Genomic DNA, 22,902 nt, shown 5'->3' with positions numbered 1-22,902 from the left:
CTGGCTGAGGAATTCTGGGAGTTGAAGTCCACAAGTCATAAAAGGGCCAAGTTTGAAGACCCCTGAATTGTATAGGGTGTAACAGTTGTTTTACTTCTGATGGAAAGCCTCTGCTACAACTGACTGAAAGCACTAGATTCAAGATATATGTTCACTTTCTACATATGACCTAGCTTACTACTGACATTGGGCAAAGTCCAAAATGATCATAATGAAGAGTGATTTTTGTTTCATTTGCTTTACATACATTTATTTTAGCATGCATTTTGTTGTTTTGCTATGGTCTTTTTTTCCTTCTTTCTCTTCTGATTCATGGTTTCTATTCGCTTTTGTTTGGTTTAGTAATTTTTTTTAATTTACATGTTAATTAAAACAACATTGAAAATACTTTTCCATAAAATTGCAGGATTATGGTTCTAAACACATCCCACAATAAAAACACTTTATGTAAACTTTCATTTGGGGGGAAAACAAGGAAAATGTTCCAATTCCTTTGTTCATAAAAAATAATGCTGCAATCCTGTCATGATGGACAATTTACAAGACATTAGCACCCCACTTGCTGCCCCTAGCATGTTGTAATTTGGTGAAAAATTTGATGATTTTTCTCAGCTTCCTTTATCTGTAAGTTTGCATACGCAATGTCATAAAGTATTTGACGTACAATACAGTATTACAAAATAGTAGCTGTGGCTTCCTGTTCTTTTTAAAAAGCATTTTTGAATTTTTTACCAAAATCATCCAGCAGATAAATGCATTAAGAGTTTAGAGAAGGCAGAACTACAGTATCAGGCTGTTAAACTTTACAAGTGATATTCTATATAAATGTACAAAGGCAGACAAAAGCATACATTGACTTTCAGGAGTCCTGGAGGTGGGAATGTACTGGTAATACAAAACAAGCTTTTCTTTAACCACAACAGCAGTCAACTAACAGCATACCAGCTCACTCAAAAGCTCAGAACTCAACAGTTGATAATCATCTTTCAGCTCAGGTTATTGCATGCAATTTTTCACATTCATTCTTCATACAGCTCTTAGTAAAGTAACTCTCTTAACAATAAAAGCTTTTATTGTGGCCCATTACACTGAGAACTAACCACTCCTAAGTATTTTTTATTGGCTTTTTGGAGTATTTATAGCAGTCTTTGTTCTCTTTGCAAACTTATGCAATTGGGTGTGTAGCAAGGGGGAATACAATTGAGTATGCCTGATAAGATTTCATATATGTAAAGCACACACTCACAGAGAGTTTTTAAAGCTTTCTCCTTACATTCTGCAAAATATTTTTGCTCATGATTTTTACTCATCTGAAATCATTTCTATCTCTTTTTAACTGTTTAATGCAAATATATATGTTGTTAGCCAGTTTCATCCTACACAGTTTAGCATAACACCTGAGGGGCTACAGTGCTGCTTCCTGATAAATTGGTTGTAGTATATGCTCAAGTAGAACATAAAGATTTAAGGGACAAAGTGAAATCCCTTAGCTCCAAATAAATGGACTGAATTTCCTATGTGCAAACACCTTTTTTTATCTATTCAAAAAACTACTTTATACACTAAATGGGCCCATTTACATAGATTGGCACTTAAAAAAGTATATTTTAATACACGTGCAATTTCTTGTCATGCTTATAGTTAACTATATTTAATAGCAGTGGTCTCAGAGTGAAGATGTAGACTTCCTGTCTTGGTTTTACATTTCCTTTTAACTTATATTCATTTCCTTATAGACAAACATAATGCTGTGCTATCTTTATTTCAGGAGTTTAGCCAGGTTTGTTGTTGTAATAACAACAAAGACTTCTCTGGTGCATTAGAAATTAGCATTTACAGATTTGGATTATAGTCACTATTTAACTTTCTTATTGTCAGCTTTAAAAACATTGCAGATTACATATTTCATATTTTCCAATTAACTTCCCATCACTTTCAGTCTTTAGTTAGCATATTGGTTTCTCTAACTTAAAATCACACCCTACTACTCTATAATAACACCTATAAATATCAGAAGAAACTGGGAAAGAGCCAAAGAATGATTGTTTTATTGAAGTATCACTGTACCTCAATGAAGCATCTTCATCTAAGAAGCATTTTGTAAATTGACACCAAACTTTAATCTTGGATAGGTTTCAAATCAATCTCCTCCCTAGACAACCTTGTACAGGTAGTCCTCAACTTATGACCACAACTGACCCCAAAATTTCTGTTGCTATATGAGACAGTTGTTAAGTGTGTTTTGCCCCACCTTATGCCTTTCTTGCCACAGTGGTTAAGTGAATCAATGCAGCTGTTAAATTAGTAACGCAGTTCTTAGCAAATCTGGCTTCCCCATTGACTTTGCTTATCAGAAAGTTGCAAAAGGGATCACATTACTCCAGGACACTGCAACCCTCATAAATATGACTCATGTGACCACAGGGACGCTGCAATGTTTATAAGTGTGAAAAGCAGTTACAAGTCATTTTTTCAGTCCCGTGGTAACTTCATATGATCACTAAATGAATTGTTGTAAGTCGAGGTCTACCTGTAATTTATTCGTGCTGGAACAAGCATTTTGGGATGGGGAGAGAAGTAGGTCTTCATATGAGGAATCTGTTGTGATTACAAAACACAAGTGCCACAAAGCATCTGCAAATTGACTCAGGGATTTGTGTTTGGATTTCCCCAAAACCTCTTAATTTTTTGTAGCATTTTAAAATATAAAGTGGCATTAACGGATGGACAATATTTAGTGCATTTATCATTCAGTCAAGTATTAACAGGAAGGTACAATCAGCCAAAAAATAAGTTTTCAAATTTCCTGGTTAATCCATGACATCAGGCATATAAGTCTTTTTAATTCGTTACTTTCATAATTTCATTACTTTCTGTAATATATGCTTTATTTAAAAGCAACTATCCCAGATCAAAAACAATAACTTCTAATATGCAGATATAATCTCTGAAATCAACGACCTCTGATATGCAGATGATACAATATTGCTCATGGAAAGCAAGGAGGATCTGAGGCTAATCCTGAGTGAAAGATGAAAATGAAAAATCGGACTGCATCTTGACATCAAGAAAACAAAGATAATGACAACTGCATAAAACACACAGGTCATGGATGCAGATCAACAATGAGACCATCAAAACAGTAAAGGAATTCATCTTCCTGGGCTCTGAAATTGACCAAAGTGGAGACCACAGCCCTGAGATCAGAAGGCATATGAGTTTGCAGATTAGCTAATGCAATAATTATTCCAATTGCTACTTATGGCTGTGAAACATGGACTCTGAAAAAGGCATGGACTCTGAGAAAGGTGGATGCCTCTGAAATGTGGTGCTGGAGGTGATTATTACGTATCCCATGTTCCAAAAATATCACTGGAAGCCAAAATCGCTAAACAGAGGCTGTCATTCTTTGGTCATGTCATGAGAGCTGACTCACTCAAAAAGTCAATCATGCTGAGATTAATGAGCAGAAAAAGTAGAAGAGACCACCCTAGTACCCGCTGGCTGGACACTATAAAGGATGATAGCAAGATGACTATAGCAGATATGAACAAGATGGTGCAAAACCAAAGGGCACAGAGCGTACTGGTCCATTAAGTGGCTGAGGATCAGACACAACTGAATGGCTGACGAATATGATTCCAGATTAAATTGTGTCAAGGATTGAAAGCCACAATTTCCACCCAGCATGGATAGTGTTTGCTCTTCTCTATCAGGATCCACTGAATTCCCTGTGATTCAGAATTCCTTTTGTATTTCCTGCTTTTTGCAATAAACATTTCCATCCACTTTCTTACCTTTATCATTGCTCTTATTATTATCTTGACTGCTATGAAGCAGAACACAGAAACTTGCTGCTTTTTCATCTCTTTAAAAAAAGGTAAGGAATTTTTAGATAAAACACAGAAAACACTTCTGTGTTCATTGGAGTTTATTCCAAATAAATGTGCACAGAATTTGTAGTATTTGTAGGATTGTAGCTCCATTTTATGATTTCAGAAAGGCATGTGAATTCTAATGTGTGTACATGAACCTATCTTATGTAGTTGTTTCAATATAGCTAAGGATATCACTATATTCTTTCTGTAGACACTGTAGTAGTGTATTGGATTCTAAAATAGAATCTGCAAATGTATCCTTAATGTTTTGAGTTCAAGATCATGATAGAGCGTAAAAAAGCAAAATATCAAATTTTATATTCTAGTTAAGAATCTAAATAATTAATCTGGTTTTAATGCTATGTGTAATTAAGCAAATTAGGGATGCAGTGGCTCAGTGGGTTAGGACACTAAGCTTGTCGATCAGAAGGTCGGCAGTTTGGCGGGTCAAATCCCAAGTGCCGTGTAACAGAGTGAGCGCCTGTTACTCGTCCCAGCTTCTGCCAACCTAGCAGTTTGAAAGCACATAAAAATGCAAGTAGAAAAATAGGGACCACTACGGTGGGAAGGTAACAGCATTCCGTGTGCCTTTGGCGTCGAGTCATGCTGGCCACATGACCACGGAGACGTCCTCGGACAAGCGCTGGCTCTTTGGCTTTGAAACGGAGATGAGCACCGGCCCCTAGAGTCGGAAACGACTAGCACGCATGTGCAGGGGAACTTTTACCTTTAATTAAGCAAATATTTTTTATTCCTTTAGCATTTTAAATATTCCCATTAGGTTTAGTAGGTATTGCAATAATCAATTATGAATGGGGTGGAAAGATACCTGTGTAAGAGTAATTATGTTTTTGGCTGTGCAGTGTAAGGTTGTGAAACATAATTCTATAGAGAAGCATTAGCAGAAAGGATGGGAAATAAAATAGCCTTCCTGTATATGATTCAGCTTATGAAAATATCCTAGAGCATTAGTTATAAGATGACAAGAAATCAATTAATTTTAATAGGAAATAACATATTATGTGCTTAATAATTCACCTAATTTCACAGGCAAAACAATTTAGACAAAGGAATGTAAACTTAATACCTGTTCTTACCAAATAAACCGACAGTTTATCATCAAGAAACCTTAGCAACTAATGAAGAGTGAAGCACACAGCCATAAAAAAGTTAACTGTATAAACTAAGTCAAAATGTTTTATCTTATTCAAAGACTGTTGGCTTTGGATTACTGTCATGTATTTTATAGAGCCTGAACTAAGTATTTAGAATGCACTTGCTTAAGTCCCAAACACGGGACAAATCTTATTTCCTGTTTCAGCCTAACCCAAGGCCATCTACAGGCAGTAGCCACAGCAGTGGCAGCTCATATTTGTGTAAGCCAAAAAAAAAATTACATATATATCTTCTTCTCCCAGAAGAACGAAGCAGAAGCCACCAGCCTGAGGATGACGGATGAGATTTCGTCGAAACGTTGCTCTTATACCTTCAATTCTACGTGGGGAAAAACCCGGATGACCAAAGATCTATATATATATCTATATATCTATATCTATATCTATATCTATATCTATATCTATATCTATATCTATATCTATATCTATATCTATATCTATATCTATATATCTATATCTATATCTATATCTATATCTATATCTATATCTATATCTATATCTATATCTATATCTATATCTATATCTATATCTATATCTATCTATCATCTATCTATCTATCTATCTATCTATCTATATGTAAAAAGAAATGCAAAATGCTTAAGTTGGCTTTAGAAAAGGCTGAGGAACATGAAACATTATTGCTGATGGATGGTGGATAATGGAGATAGCCAAAAACATAACAAAAAGAAGTCACTATGTGCTTCATTGATTATAGAAAGTGCTTCCATTGTGTCAAACACAGCAAGCTGAAGAATATGCTCAGAAAAATGGGAATCCTAGAACATCTCATTGTTCTCATGAGAAACTTCCATGAGGAACCTACAATACAGAACAAGGTGAAATAGATTGGCTTCAGTTTGAAAAAGGAGTGAGATAAGTCTTATCATCTCCCCTTACTGATTCAACCTAGGTTGGATATATATTAAGGGAAATTAAATAGAAAGAACATGAGTGTGGTTCTAAAATTGAAGGAAAAAATATCAATAACCTATTCTATGCTGATAATACTATACTTGACTTCAGGGCAAAACTTCTTATATCATCACATAAAATTGATCCTAAATATGAGCACTGAAATTACATTTGTGTTCTATCTTGGTAGACCATTTCTACCTCTTTCAAACACAGTTTCTTTTTCTTTCGTTTGGAGTATAAATAGCCAGCATAGCAAACATGTATCTAGTGCTATTTTCAATGAACACCCTACTTTATTCTTACAAAAGAAGCATGTAATTTTACCCTTTCTCCTTCCAAATTAAAATACTCAGATTGAAATGTATTTATTTATTTATTAAATTTATTTGCAGCCCATCTCATTTTGAAATGATTCTGAATGCAAATTATTTAAAGCAAATAATCAATCTTGAGCACAGCTTTCAATATCCCTACCCATACTGCTCTGTTTTATATCCTCTGTTAAAAGAGGGAGTTGGAACAAGCCATTTATCATAAGAATCTTTGTTAACTTTTGAGTGTTTTAATGGAATCAGTTTAGTATAGTATAAAAACATCTGCCATGACTTTGTCCATAGGCCTGACTGCAAGCACATCACTTTTCTGCCATATTTGGCAAAATAATAAAGATTAAAAGAAACAGATGAAATGGAGAAACAGATGAAATCACTTGGCAACCACATTTAGTGTCCTGTTAATCAGGAAACAAGAAGAGATACTTGCATGGTTGCCTGGCAACTACACACATGGCCTTCCTCAATTTCTCTCTCCCCTCTTTTTCCAGTCTCACCAGCACCACTGTCCTCTCCCTTGAAGCAGGCACAAGGAAGGCAGGAAATCTGCCCCATGTTAGAACCTTTTTTTAACAGAGCTCTGAGAGGTAACTCAGTTGCCTGCCATAGCCAGATCCTATTAATAGGCTTTAGTTTGCTATTATATAGTTGACAGATTGTGAATTTCAACTTTATCCTTGCATCTTTGTATGGTTGTATTAAAAATATTGGTAAACACAAAGAGGATTGGAGTCAGCACTGAAATGATGATTCTTAGGGTTTTCTAAAATACAGAATTAAGCAGTTGAGACTGCAATGGAGGAGAATCCATAAAGGTAAGAACAGTTTTTCAAATATCCCTCCTCAACTAAAAACATGTTTAGTAGAAAAAAATTATGAGTATACATACATTTAATTCATCGATTAAAGAGGTTTGGTTAAAGTTTTGCCAGGAAAATAGCCCATGGGGAAAGGTTTAATAATCTCTATTTCCTTAACAATTTTCCCTTTAAATGACATTTTCTATGGCCTCTTCCGTTAAAAAAAACAGAAATATTTATTCCAGGACATTATGCCATCACTCCATTCAATAAAAGTATCAAGCAATTCTTAATATTGGACACTATAAAGTAAAAAGCTGTACTTCATTCCAGGTGCTAAGCAGTTGCATTAAACTCACAGTTTCATTATTGTTTTCACAAATTAGAAGATATCTTTTTCTATTAACTGAGTGAAAATATTTTATCTTCTCCAAAGGCTCCAGTAGTTTGGGACTACTGTTATGTATTTTATTTTTGATAGAAAGGTATATTGTAATTTACAGTTACACTGCTATTATTGTTTTCCACAAATTAGAAGTTATATTTGGAGACTTCGGCTTGATTTCTTTTTTTAATTGAATGTCAATTTTGATGGAAATTTTTGATCATCTTAGTTAATAAAGAGTTAAAAAAAAGCTGAGGCTAGGTTTTTTTAGAGTAAGTGCTGGAAAGGTGCTGGAAAATGAAAGTGGAGTCTTAAGTGGTCATGTGGCTAGTGCCATTCATCTTGGTAGTGACTATCTGTCAAAAGTGGCAACAGCCCCTTGTTAACAGCCCTGACCTGTACAGTAATGAAGGGAGAGTGCACAGAAAAGTGTCCATTATCATGCAGTTGGGAGCAGTAAATTGGTGCAGTTTGCTTCAATCTTGCAGCAAGTTGAGATGTTAGATAGTGGAGATTAGCAAGAGATATTTTTTTCTTATGATCATTTATGTCAGTTCACATTATAGCAGGAACTTAGTCACATTTGTGATTTCAATTAAACAAGTTTGCATGATAAATAGCTGCTTTGGGGAAAAATGTGTTTTGCTTACCTGTGAATAAGCAAGTAAAATCACCTGCTAATATTTAGACAAGGAAGCAATGATGGGGAAATGGAATGCACCAACATGACAATCATATTGACAAGTACCAAGTACCACATTCCCTCACCCATGTACTTTGCAATGCTCTGATCTACTCAGTATCTGCTATGAAACACAGTGAAACACGTGTTTGAGTAAAGTAAATTTCACTGTGTTCAATAAAGCTTTCTCCCTAGATAAATCAGCAAAGGCCTGCACTGTAAATTTAAAACAGTTTGCACTCTAAACATAAAACTATGGAAAATTTACTCTATCCAATGCAGTTTTAAGCTGAGAAATAGGATAAGGACACTTTTAAAAAGAAAACATTATACTTTGCTGTATCTGCAATTCACCTCAATAGGCAGCAATCCCTAGTTTAATTTTATTAAGTAGAGAATGATTTGTAAGGACAAAGTACAACTCATTCATCTTTTTGTATTATATTGATGTATTTTCATTGCTTAGTTTTTCTATTATTTTTACTTCTGTTTACACCCTTTTCATTTCTTCCTTTTTATTGCTATAGCTGCCTTAGAGTAGCCCCATGACAAGATAGGTGATAATAAATTTAAATAAATAAAATTTGTTAAATATTAAATTAGTTTCCTCCAAATCTGACAAAGAATAATCTCTACAAAATTTAGGAAAATATCTGGGACGCACTACAAAAAACTGTGTTACTGTAAACTTTTCTTTAATATGTTTTTTAATACATCAAGAATAGATCCCTTTAAATGCTGTGAGAATACATCACACTTAGAAATAGTGGAAGCCCAAAGAAAAAAGGGAAAAATTATCTTGATTCTTTTAATGACCATGATACATACTTTTATTTTAATCCTTCTGGAACCTCTATGAGTTTTAGTCTTTTACAGAGTACATAAACAGTTGCTGCCTAAGGTTGAACCTAAATTTTATATTAAAAGGGATATTCATCATTTGCATAAAGCATTTGAAGATATGAGTGACTGACAACAAACCTGATTGCACATCAATTGATGGAAGTTACAAGCCATTTGCAATGACAGCAAACTTGGCTTATTGACTTTCTCTTTGGAGACTATAGACTGGGAGGAGAGATTGTAGTGGAGAGTTACGACCTCCAGCTAGAATATAGAAAATGGAAAACATAAATGCAAATAAACATTCCTCCTGAAGCAGAGATACAACCTAAACACAAATTTGCTGAGTAGCTGGATTTTTTTCTTCATTCCAATGAACCAATACTGAATTGTGTGCACAATTGGTGTGAGAGGACTACAAATGTTTGTGAAGGCAGAGCTGAGGTTTGCTCCAGGCATGGGGGTTCCAGGCATTCCTTAACATTTAGAATTAGATTTAATCTTGCATAACAATACAATGGCAACATGTCATATTTTTAAAATGTTTATACACTTAGTTATCAGTTCAGCACTGATTCCTCCTAAAATCTTGCTATGTTGTCTCATAGTGGAAGGACTTATTCTTGGATGGGATGATTGAAGAATACTGGGAATACTCACCAAGAGTATATACTTCCAGCAGCAGATATAGGAACGAATGTCATCCTGGTTGCCCGAGCTAAAACAGACACCTATATCAGTCAACAGTGATGTAGGAAGATGTTAGAAATGGATAATCACTTTAGTGATGAAAAATGCATAATTTCATACTGCATGGGAGGAGCCAATGGCAAATAACTACTATATTTTACCAAGGAAACACAGATAGAAATAATTTTGTTGCAAAGGTGAGATTTTAGTTTCAAAAACAACCCTCACTATTTTTTCCTGTAAAGCTGGCTTTGAGCTTGAACACAAAAACTTTAAAACAGTTTTAAGATGACTGCCATTCACCATTTGAATCTATATTATAAAGGCATGAAATGCATAACAGTGTCTTGCAATTGCTATTCATCATCATTATCAATATTTCAAAGGAATCTTTATACTATATAGAGATATAAAATCACTCTGGAGAAGGCATTTGTTCAAGGCAAATAATCCCGTTTGAGAGGTATTTGGATAGCCACACTCCAGAATTCCTGATCTACTTTAAAGCTTAGGTTTCCATGATTTTAGCTCAGTTTAACATTTTGAACTTTTGAATGGAAAGCAGTGAGCAGATAAGAGAGGCAGGAAGAGAATGGCAAAAAAAAAGAAGATATATCATTGCTTTGAACTAGAGAATTATTTTCTTCTTTCTGTATCAATCACAGTCCTTTGGGGAAACTTTTTCAAAGAATAAATCTGAAACAACTTTATAATTTTATCTGCCCTTTGCATGCCTGTGTTTGTCTTCTATTAGCCATCACATATTAAAGTGTCACCTATACACCATGGTTCATATTCAGTTATGCTCCCAGCTCTACAGTCAGCAAGCAGTGATTCATGAGGGACAAGTGTACCTACAGAACTGAACTATTTGCAGCTCTGTCACTTTCAGCTGCTCTGGCATTTTTTTTGTCTCTCCAGGACTGGAAGGCATTGACACACTGCTAACAACAATATGTGCACACAACATTATATTAATGGGTCAAGAGCTCCGTAGGAACAGGGGCAATAAAGAATCCCACCTGTTCTGCATCTGTTCCTCCCAGAGACCACTTAAACAAGAAACAGGTTAGCCATTTTTTCTATCCCTGAAATAAAAAGCAAGAGAGAGAGAGAGAGAGAGAGAGAGAGAGAGAGAGAGAGAGAGAGAGAGAGAGAGAGAGAGAGAGAGAGAGAGAGAGAGAGAGAGAGAGAGAGAGAGAGAGAGAGAGAGAGAGAGAGAGAGAGAGAGAGAGAGAGAGAGAGAGAGAGAGAGAGAGAGAGAGAGAGAGAGAGAGAGAGAGAGAGAGAGAGAGAGAATCTCTCTCATCCTGAATGGATAGTTAGTTTCAGGATGAAACTGAATAGACTGTATTGATGCCTAAAAAACTGTCAAAGATATTTAAAGGAGTTTCAAATGTATGCTGGAAATGCAACTATAAATAGGGTTTATAGTTGCATTTCCAGCATACATTTTTATCAGTTCAGATTCTTAAAATAAATATAAAATTGAAACCATAGGTTTTCCTTTTAGGTTTGATGGACAAAGAGCTTGGGAGAAAATTTGGAATTTTGCTATTTACGTGGACAGTGATGAGAATCTTACATGTACAAAGATAGAGAGATACTAATTCCTGAAACGGAAGATTGGGCAGTAAAGGTGATAGAACTGGCAAAGATGGCAAAATTGAATGTTAGAATTAAAAAGAACACTGAATATACATTTTTGTTTCCGTTGGATCCTACTTCTGAATTCTGTACTCGAAACTGAAAAAATGAACCTCTGCTTTTATGATAATTTCTTGAAAATGAATTTTTTTGTTATAGAAACGACTTGAAATATTTAAGGCAAAAGATTGAGGGTACAACATTTTTTGTATTCCACTGCACTGAAAGTCAGAAGATGCCACATTTTTTCTTCCTTTTGTACTTCTTTCTGCACTTCTTTAACTTTCTCAATTTTTGTTTTATTTTTATTTTATTTTATACTATAATAAACATACAACAAAAATATTTTTTAAAAAGAAATTGAATATATTGAAACATAGTCATACAACGTATTGCTACAGCTGAGCCATCCTGCCCTTATTATTATTTTATAAACAACTCAAGGCAGCCAACATATCTAACACAGCTTCCTCCTCTTCTTTTCCCTACAACAACGAGGTAAGATGAGTGCGACTGGCACAAGATCATCCAACTGGCTTTCATGGCTAAGGTGTGAGTAAAGTTTATGGTCTCCCACTTTCTAGCTTGGTGCCTTAACCATTAGATCAAACTTCCTCTGTATTCTAGATGTTTTTGTTGAGTAAGCCTACACCTATCTCTGCTGAGAGAAAAATCAGTAAGAGAGAAACAATTAAAAAGTATGAAAGATGTTAAAGAAGTAAAAAGTATAACAGGAGGTGATGAGGAAAATACAACAGAAAAAGTCAAGGGAAAAAAGGATGTATGAACAAATAGTTGGAAACTTCAAACAGGATCAGGCAAGCTGACCTCTTATTTCCCCCCACCCCACCCCCGGTATGCCAGTGTGATGTGATATAAAATTTATTTGTTTTTATAAACTCTCAATCTGAAAAATAACCGAGCACCAAAATGCCTCTACTTATTTGTCTCTCTAACAGACTTCATTTTTTTTTCAGAAGCCGCTAGAACCTCTAGGGCAGGAGTCCCCAACCCCCGGTCTATAGACTGGCACTGGTCTGAGGAATGCTAGGAACTGGGCTGTGAAATAGTACGTGAAGTGAATACCGGGGGAGGGGGGGAAATAGGTCAGCTTGCCTGATCTTGTTTGAAGTTTCCAACTATCTGTGAAACATGATACATGAGACCATGCCCCTCTCCACCATGAAAAAACCTCTCTCCACAGAACCAGTCCCTGTACCCAAAAGATTGGGGGGCACTGCTCTAGGGTTCATCCATTTTTGTTCCATCCAAAAGCCTTTTTTTCACTTTCCCATTGTTATTTATGGCAAGCTTAGGATGTCAACCAGTTTCAGAAAATGAGGTAAACAGGATACCTTTGGTGGTTCATGGATCTAAGGCCAAACAGTGGGGTATCTGAATTAAGAGGGGAATGCCAATAATAATATGTTTCTATATATAGTCAGTAATTATTAAGACCAAATTTTATATAAGCAGCCATTTCTTTCAAAGTATTATTCTGTTTCTCTTTTATCAGTGGTGCCCTTTAATTTATCTTTTTATGTCCAATGTTATGTCCATAATTTCCTTTTATATTTATTTCTTACTAAAACAGAATCAAATTAGTCACTGTCCTAACAAAGTGATGATTAGGGCATCAGCTTAATTTAGGTTCCTGGATTGAGAATGAGGAATATATTTATTAATCAAATGAGACTGTTTGATGACATATTCAGATATTTTATATTAGCAATTATTGATACAACTATGTACTTTCCAGTGTGTTAAAATATTATACTTTACTCAATGTCTTTGATGTATTCTGCCAAAAATATTTTTAACGTCTAAAAATACTGTTAAAAAGAAGTTTCTTTACAAATTTCTTTGGATATAAATGAAATGGTTAGTTTTGCTCACTTGGCAGACACCTAAGAACAATTTGAATGGTGAAGAGTTCTTCACTTTGCTCTATTACATTCAAATCCAGTCCAGACTGAATTAAACAGGTACCACCTGTAATAATGATTAATTTTGCCCATGTAATAATTTATGTGAAAATTCTTATCAAACCCTGCTACTAAAGTAGTATCTATTCTTGGGCAATGCATTTTTATCAAGTATAATTTGGGACACTTGGTAACAGTTGATAATTATTACCAAGAGAAACATTTAAAAATAAAATTCCTCTTATGGGAAGGTAATAGATCTTCCTAAAAGTCACATTTTCTCACACACTGTTGATGCAAAGGTAGTTTATAAGATCAAGAAATTGTTAAGCATTAATAGAATTCTGAATACACATTCAAAGATGGACCTTACGTCTCAGCCCCGTCCGGAGAGCAGGGGAAAAAATGCAACTGGAACGAGCGCCAAGTCCACAGGGAAAAGTTTATTGTCAACAGACAGCAATTCCATGGAAAACAAAGTCAGCATTGGCCGCTACCCACAGCCAACGCTGCTAAATACCCGCCGAAAGCAAACGCCCACACTCCACCCAACCGCACCCACATCCGCCCATCCCCTACTTAAGGCCCGCCCCTCCCCGGAAGAACCTTTCGGCCCTCACCCTGACACCCAGCACCCTCCACCATCCCGGTAAGCCCCCACCCATGACCATGACCCACCACCATCATGTTCTGCCCTTACACCCCACCCCAGGGCAGGCTCCACTCAACTCTGACCCTCGGACACCGCCCCACCCCCCACGAACCCCCGCACCGTTGGGTTCTCGGCCGCACCAACTGGTCCAACGGCCGCAATCCATTGTCCCGTATGTAAGAGGGAGGGAGGCAGGAAGTACTCCTCAGCAGGCCTGCCAAGGTCGCGTCCTCTTGTCTGCTCCAGCACCAACCTGAATGCAGGCCTCGCAGTGGGAACGAGCCCATCCCCCAGCGAGACGGCCGCAGAGCCTGTCGGCACCAGGCGGAGCCTGGCATGGCCGTCCTGCGCATGCGCGTGCACCCCAGCTGTCTGGGAATGTTCGAGACGCCATTGCAGAGGCTTCGGCGATGGAGGAAGCACAGGAGTCGGCCGCTGTGGAGCAGGTGCGTCAGAGAGACGGGAGGGGTGTGAGTGCCTCGCCGTGACAAGGGTCCGTGGGTGCGGCGCTGGTCGTCGGAGGCCCGCTGAATGTCAGGTCCACGGGGCGCGACATGACGCCCCTCCTACCAGGGCCCCTCCTGCAGGGAAAGAAGTAAAGGGTAAGTAGTCGTCCACCCAGCTCATGGCCTCCACCCGTTCCCCACCCGGCTTGCCGGGGTGATGTCGGTGAAACGCCCGCACTAGCCGAGGAGCGTGAACATCCATTTTCCACACCCATGTCGCCTCCTCTACGGGATACCTCTTCCATCGGGTTAGGTATTGTATGGCCCCCCTATGTACCCTGGAGTTGAGGACTTCCTGTACCTCGAAGTGCTCGCCATGAACAGGCCCAGGTCCCCCCTCCCCTGCCACAGTAGAGGCTGCTGTGGCGGGCTTCAGCAGGCTGCTATGGAAGACCGGGTGGACTTTGCCCAGGATTCTTGGCAATTGGAGCTGCACCGTTACGGGGTTAATCACCTGTACCACCCGGAATGGCCCAAGGAACTTGGGCCCCAGTTTCTTACAGGGAACCTGCACACGCAAGTATTTGGTGGACAGGTATACCAGGTCCCCCACTTTTGGCACGGCAAATGCCCTCCGCTTTTTGTCAGCCTGCTCCTTATACGTTACCGCAGCTCGTTCCAGTGCCTTCTTTGCTGCACCCCAGGTCTCCTCTATCTGCCTCATCCATTCCTGAGGCTGACAGGGGGCCCCGTCCTTCGGGGCACACTCAGCGATAGGGACAAATTCGCTGCCAGTCAGTACCTTAAAGGGGGAGAACCCCGTGCTGCTGTGGATGGCGTTATTGTATGCCACCTCCGCAAACGCCAAAAGGTCTACCCAGTTGGTCTGCTGGTAGGACACATAGCATCTCAAATATCGTTCCACGGCAGCATTGGCGTGTTCCGCCACTCCATTGGTGCTGGGGTGATATGCCGTGCTAAGACCCTGTGATGACCCAATGAACCGGACAAACTCCCTCCAAAAGTGTGCCGTGAACTGTACTCCTCGGTCTGATATTATACGACGCGGTACACCATGTAGACGGTAAATATGTGTCACGAAGAGCCAGGCCAACCGCCAGGCCGAGGGCAAACCTTTGCAGGGGATGAAATGAGCTTGCTTGGAGAACAGGTCCACGACTGTCCAGATGACATTGTGGCCCTTGCTCTCGGGCAGCTCAATGATAAAGTCCATAGCAATGTCTTGCCACGGCCGGGTGGGGTCGGCCACCCTCTGGAGAAGGCCGAATGGCTTTCCAACAGAAGGTTTGGTGGTGGCACAGATATGGCACCTGCGCACATAGTCTTCTATGGTACTCTTCATACGGGGCCACCAGAATTGCCGGCGTGCCAGGTATAGGGTCTTCAGGAACCCATAATGTCCTGCTTATTTGGTGTCATGGCAATGATATAATATCCGTTCCCGCAAAGACGTAGGTACGTACATTCGTGTTCCGTACCAAGCCAAACCATCCCGCATTGTCAAGAGCCCTGGGTGGGCCTGCAGCCAGTCATCCCCCTGAAGGGCCTTTCGAAGGTCTACACATAGATCATCCTGTGTTGCCAAAACTGTGTCCCCCTCCCAGGCCGTTCCCCCTGCCTCGGTTGGTATGAGTGCCTGAATGACTTCTTCCATTTACTCTCATATTGCGGCATACGGGACAACGCATCCGCCAGGAAGTTCTTTCCCCCCGGGACGTACTTTAACACAAAATGAAAATGGCGAAAGTAGAGCACCCACCGGAAATGCTTGGGCGACAACTGTCGGGGTGCTTGTAGGGCCTCCAGGTTTTTATGGTCTGTCCACACCTCAAATGGGTGGACAGCCCCCTCCAGGTGATGTCGCCACATTTCAAGGGCCCAGCGGACCACGAAAGCCTCCTTCTCCCAAATCGCCCAGGCACGTTCCGTGGGCACGTAGGCACATGGTTGGAGCACCCCTTCACTATTCCTTTGGAGGAGGACGGCCCCGAGAGCAACATCGCTCGCATCTGCCTGGACCACATAGAGCAGGTCGGGGTTTGGATGCAGCAAAACTGGTTCTTTGGTGAAGAGGGTTTTGAGCTTCTCAAAGGCTCGTTGACATGTCAAAGACCATGCCAGTTTCAGACCGGGTCGTGGCTGTACCGACAGCTGCTGTGTACGAAGGAGGTCCGTGAGCGGCAGGGCGATGGCTGCGAAGCACGGTATAAACTGCCGGTAGAAGTTAGCAAAGCCTAAGAAGCTTTGCAACTGGCGTCGCGTCCGTGGGGCTTGCCATTGTTGGATGGCCTCCACTTTCTTAGGGTCCATTTCCACCCCCCCTGCGAAAATCCTATACCCCAGGTAGTCTAGTTGTGTCTTCTGAAATTCACATTTGGACAGCTTCACGTAGAGCCGTGCCTCCCGTAATTTCGCCAGCACCTGCCACACCAAGGTGACATGTTCCTCCATTGTCGCCGTGTAGATTAAAATGTCTTCCAAGTAGACCAGGACTCTGCGGTATAGAAACTCATGCAGGACCTGGTTGATTAGCTGCATGAAAACAGCAGGGGCTCCCTGCAGCCCGAATGGCATCACCTGGAATTGGAAGCTCCCCAAGGGACAGTTGAATGCTGTTTTCCACTCATCCCTGGCCTTAATCCTGATCCAATAGTACGCCTCTCTTAGGTCCAGTTTGGTGAATACTCGACCCTTAGCCAGGTGTGCTAGCAAATCCTTCATCAGCGGGAGAGGGTAGAGATGCTCGACACTGCGTTCACCCCCCGATATTCCACACACAGCCAAAGTCCTCCGTCCTTTTTCTCGCGGAAGAGGACGGGCGCCGCCATTCTAGACTGTGCTGGCTGTATGAACCCCCTCTCCAAGCTCTTATCGATATATCGCCGGAGTTCTTGCATTTCCTTCGGTGACATGGCGTACATTCGAGGTTTAGGAAGTCTGGCACCAGGTTCCAACTCGATAGCGCAATCCGTAGAATAGTGGGGTGGCAGCGTGTTGCACTCGCGCTCATCAAACACATCCATCAGGTCGGAGTAGTCCCGGGGCACCTGGGCTTCCTGAACCAACCCGTCCCCAGAGGCCCTCTCCTGTTTCCCTGTGTTGGCCGGACCCATAAAGGTGTGCTCTGGAGGGGGCTGGGGTCCCAACCCCAGACGGAGGTGTCAACAACCCCCCTCCCACCAAATCGTGGGGCCCCACTGGTCCAGCCACGTGAGCCCCAGGATGATTGCCTCCGTCATGGAGGGCACTACAATGAACCACAGGGTCTCCCAATGGTCACCCATTTCCAACCTGACTGGCTCTGTGACATGGGTGATGGGCGCCCCCCCCAGGAGAGACCCGTCCACCTGTTGGAACCATAGGGGAGTCGCCAGATGCCTCGTTGTGACCCCCAATTCAACCACCGCTGCCTGGCTCATGAGACATCGGGTACTACCCGAATCAACCAGGGCTTTGTATGCCCTCTTTTGCCCCGTACGCGGACTGACCAGTAACACGGGGAACACAAAAGGGCACACCGGAGCACTCACCATTGGGTCCTCCTCCTGTTCCTGCTCCTCAGAGCTCTCGTACTGCACAGGCTGGGCAGCCACTGGCACTTCCGCTCATAAGGGGGTTGTTGTCCTGGGTGTATCTCTGGCTATTTGATGAGCAGCCCGTGTTCGCTCTGTGGTCTTCCTTGAAATGGACCCCCATGCTGAGGAAACAGAAGGGGCTGCCCGGGCGGGTGGCAGTGGGCACTCAGCTGCCCGATTGCCCGGTTGGTCACACCTGAAGCACCGAATGACGGCTCGAGCCGGCTGAGCAGAGGGTCGTGCTGGCGACTCCACGGGTCGCTCCTCTGACTTTGCCTTCTTGGCGAGCCGCCAGCCACCAGGAATGGCCTCGGGACATCCCCGAACGTCCTGCAACCCGACGTCCAGTTCCACAGCCACGCGGAACCACTCCTGCAGCTGAGCTGGGACACCGCGCACCACACAAGCCCGGTGAAGGGCACCATCTAGGCCGGCCCTGAAATGATGAACAAGAAGGCACTCCGGCCACGAGCACAGTTTCCCGGCCACCTTACGGAACTCTCGTACATAGTCCACTGCCGGTCTGCCCCACTGCCGCAGGGACAACACGTCAGCTTCAGCCCGATGCACTCGGGAGATATCTTCAAAGCGCCCCCGTAATGCTTCCAAAAAGAGGCCAACATCCCCTAGCTCGCGGGAGTGGTCACTGTATAGGTCGGCTGCCCAGGCCGCGGCCTCTCCTTGCAGGCAAGCTGTCACTGCCACCACCATTGCCCACTGGGATACATAGGCCTGGGCGTACTGGTCCATGTGGTTTATTACCTGGCCTAAGAACATTGCCAAGCGGTCGCGGTGGCCGTCATATGTTATTGGTAGTGGTGGTGGCCCCCACATGACACCAGGACCCCAAGGGCCCACCTGTGACCCCAAAGCTCTGGGGCCCCCAACTGGCCATGTTGACGGTTGGCCGGGTCTACCGTCTGCTCCCGACCAGAGCCCTGAAGCACTCCGGCCAGGGGCTGCAGGGGGCAGGCCCTCACGGGGCATGTCGAGACTGGGCGGACTCTGGAACCGTGGACCAGCCAAGCGGAAACGGGACGGGCCAGACCGTCCTGCTGAGGCCCCAGCGAGAGACCACCAGCCTGGTTCCACCCTGGAGTCAGTGGCCACCCATGGGGTTAGCTCCTGGCCGCCAACCTCCCCGAATCTGTCTCGCACGATATCCATCGTCCGACTGCCTGAGGTGGTGGAGTAGCTCCACTCTTCTCCATTGTCCTCATCAGGCATCGCTCCCTCCAAACCAACGAGGGGCCCCTCAGCAGGGTCTCTGGGCCCCGATCGGGCTCTCTGTGCCCCAGGGCGGAGCCCAGCCACCACTCCCCTGCACGCTCACGACTTCCGGCCTCCGTTGGCTCCACCGCAGAGTACACAGGCAGCGGAGGCTGCCGTTTCGGCCGTACAGACGGAAGCGCATCCTCCCCCACGTCTACCACCTTGGAGGGTGTTGCAGCAGCCCCAGACGTGTCCTCTGTAGCAACCGCTGGAGCGGCCCGTTGCGTACCTTCCGCCATGCCAACTCACCCAAACGTTCGCACAAAAGGGGAAAAACAAAAAGGGCAATGCTGACTTTCTCTCAGCCCCGTCCGGAGAGCAGGGGAAAAAATGCAACCGGAACGAGCGCCAAGTCCACAGGGAAAAGTTTGTCAACAGACAGCAATTCCAGGGAAAACAAAGTCAGTGTTGGCCGCTACCCGCAGCCAACGCTGCTAAATACCCGCCGAAAGCAAATGCCCACATTCCACCCAACCGCACCCACATCCGCCCATCCCTTACTTAAGGCCCGCCCCTCCCCGGAAGAACCTTTCGGCCCTCACCCTGACACCCAGCACCCTCCACCATCCCGGTAAGCCCCCACCCATGACCATGACCCACCACCATCATATTCCGCCCTTACGCCCCACCCCAGGGCAGGCTCCACCCGACCCTGACCCTCGGACACCGCCCCACCCCCCACAGACCCCCGCACCATCGGGTTCTCGGCCGCACCAACCAGTCCAACGGCCGCAATCCCTCGTCCGGGAATGTTCGAGATGCCATTGCGGAGGCTTCGGCGATGGAGGAAGCGCAGGAGTCGGCCACTGCGGAGCAGGTGCGTCAGAGAGACGGGAGGGGTGTGAGTGCCTCGCCGTGACAAGCATCCGTGGGTGCGGCGCTGGTCGTCGGAGGCCCGCTGAATGTCAGGCCCGCAGGGCACGACATTACGGAGATAACATAGTGTGGTTTTCCATAACCAGATACTCTTCACAGGTGTCAAATGAGAATTATAGAACCTGTAGCTGCCTCGATCCAAAGAGGATCAAGCTTGAAAGCAGTCATACAGCAAATATTCACTCTGATCCCAAATTTACTAAATAAACTAATTTTAATTTATTTGGTAAATTTATAATCAGCCATCTGACAAATGTGACTGAGTGTTTTAAACAAAGTTAAAAAGGCAAAACAATAAAAAAATAAAATCATTAAAAACTGCACTCAATTTTCCTAGCAATGAAGCCACTTAGTAGGCTTCGTACCAATTTTACTGGCCAGATGGCAAAGCCATTGATACTGGGAATTTGAAGCTAGAATACTTTTTATTGTGTGGATCTGCAAGGATTCATCTTCCCAAATTTGTTATCATTTAGAAGGTGTTGCCAATAGAGTTATTCAAGGAATTGGAATAAAATATTATCAACATATATGTTATATTCAGTCCCATCCCCTTTTATTTAGTCCAGATGAAACATTGAAAGTCTTAACTAATGGTCTGGGTTCAGAAATAAACTGGACAGAGATTTATAAACTGCTGCTTCACATCTTTCCTAAACACAGTTCACTCCCTTGCCAATGTCAAATATTTTATTTGGGATAATTCAGCTGTGACTAATATGATCAATATAAAGCAATTGCTATATTTCCTTTTAGAAATGCTGTTGCCACCAGGAAAGTCTTTATAGAAATGGTAGACATGGTTACAAGCAGTTAAGCAGTTTTAATATATACTAGTAGCAACTATTATACATTTTCCAAATAACATAAAAATAAGGCACAGTATTAGGGTCAAGGTAAGATCAGGATTATACTACCGAACACAGTGCAACATATAGCAGATTTTTACTCCTATTTCCAAGTGCCCAAGACAGGAGGCAGAGCCATTCCAACAATCATCAGTCTAAATTCTGGATCCTGACTTTGAACTTGTTGATTTACATTAAAAATGAGGCTAATTTTGATGGTCCCTTTGATCTTAAGGCAATGTCAAATACATCTGCCAATAGTCACAGCACATTGGTTGGCTTTTCAATGGGAATATAGTTGTCAGTTGCCCACCAAGTGCATTAGTTCACAGTTTATCTCCAAACACAAGTCAAGATGCTGAGACTTGCTTTTAAAGTTATATGTTGCTCATAACTTGGATGCCTGAACAATTACCTTCTCCAGCATTGACTCTGTGGTCATTGTAAAATTAATCTTACTTGCCCCTTCCATTGGACGCAGAAAGGTACTCCCTACTTACAGAAAGCTCTTCCCAGGGAGATTCATCTATTTCTTCTAGAAAGTTTATACACTGGCATATTTGGGCCTTTTAAGTGATCTGTAATATTTTAGTTCACTTTTCATTTTACTATTGTTTGTATCTTTTTTTTTAATTTGCAACCAAATAAGCACTGATAGTATATTGAAGAGGTGACAATAAAACCCACATAATAAAATTATTTTATTTTATTTTTAAAACAAATAAAATAAATTCTATAGATAGCTCAACCCCTTGAAATATTCCCTGCACAAGTTTCATCAATCACAAATAGTGAGCAGCATTATACATACAGTTCTAGATCTAAAGCTAATACATTTAGGGATTCATCATATATCATGCTCAATATTTTAAAATTATTCTATGTTATAAGGCAAGCTATAAAGTAAAGGAAGAAAGTCTCTCTTTCTCTGCATCTGCGGATAGATAAATGACAGAGGATAGATAGATAGATAGATAGATAGATAGATAGATAGATAGATAGATAGATAGATAGATAGATAGATAGATAGATAGACAGACAGACAGACAGACAGACAGATAGATAGACAGATAGATAATAAACAGACAAATGTAAATATACATAAATTATATTTTTTAAGAAATATATTATTACAAAAAGTATAAATGCATATCTTCTGGAGATTTTGTTACTTTCAGTTAGATAGCGATTTACATTTTTTAGCCATCTTGAATAAAAATAATAGCTTACAAGTTAAATTACAGACAGCCCTGGGAATCTACTTTGAAAAAAGCAGAGTGTTTTTGAATTGAAATCCTCAAGGAATCCTCCTGCGGAGCCCTAAGTAATTTTCTTAATTTTTGAACTGCACGTTAAGCACATCTTCAGCTGTTGTAAATGCATAACCAACAACAAACCATTATGTATCTTTCATATAATTACACAGGCTTATTATACACCTGTACCAGTGTAGCAAGTATGTATAATAGTTGTGGTTTTCTCCATGAAAACAGCTTCATTAATGGTTTAAGGTATATAGTCAATCCAACTTAAGGAACAATTTTGACTTCAAACAACACCATAAATTATGAAACATGTTCATACTACATTAGCCTAGATATGCACTTTGTTGCATTAATCTCCATTTTGTTAAGCATTTATCAGCCTCACAGGCAATTAGAAGAAAACAATTTATACTTAGTGGATGGTTATTGCCAGATTGTAGATTTGCTTTTTAAAAAATTAAGGACACAGAATGCCCCATCTAAAAAACAACATTGCTATGCTTTCATAGAGAATTGTTTATGACAACTCACAGCAAGAAAGACTGATGCATCCTATACAACTATTTGATAGTGCAGATTATTTTAGATTTCCTTTTTAGCTATATTCTAAGACTTCCATTTTATATCATTATGGACAATAGGTTGATTTTCATTTCTTTTCAACCTTATAAATTA

Source organism: Vipera berus (assembly GCF_964194415.1).
Source record: "Vipera berus genome assembly, chromosome: Z".
Lineage (NCBI taxonomy): Eukaryota > Metazoa > Chordata > Lepidosauria > Squamata > Viperidae > Vipera > Vipera berus.
This window is presented reverse-complemented; position numbering follows the sequence as displayed.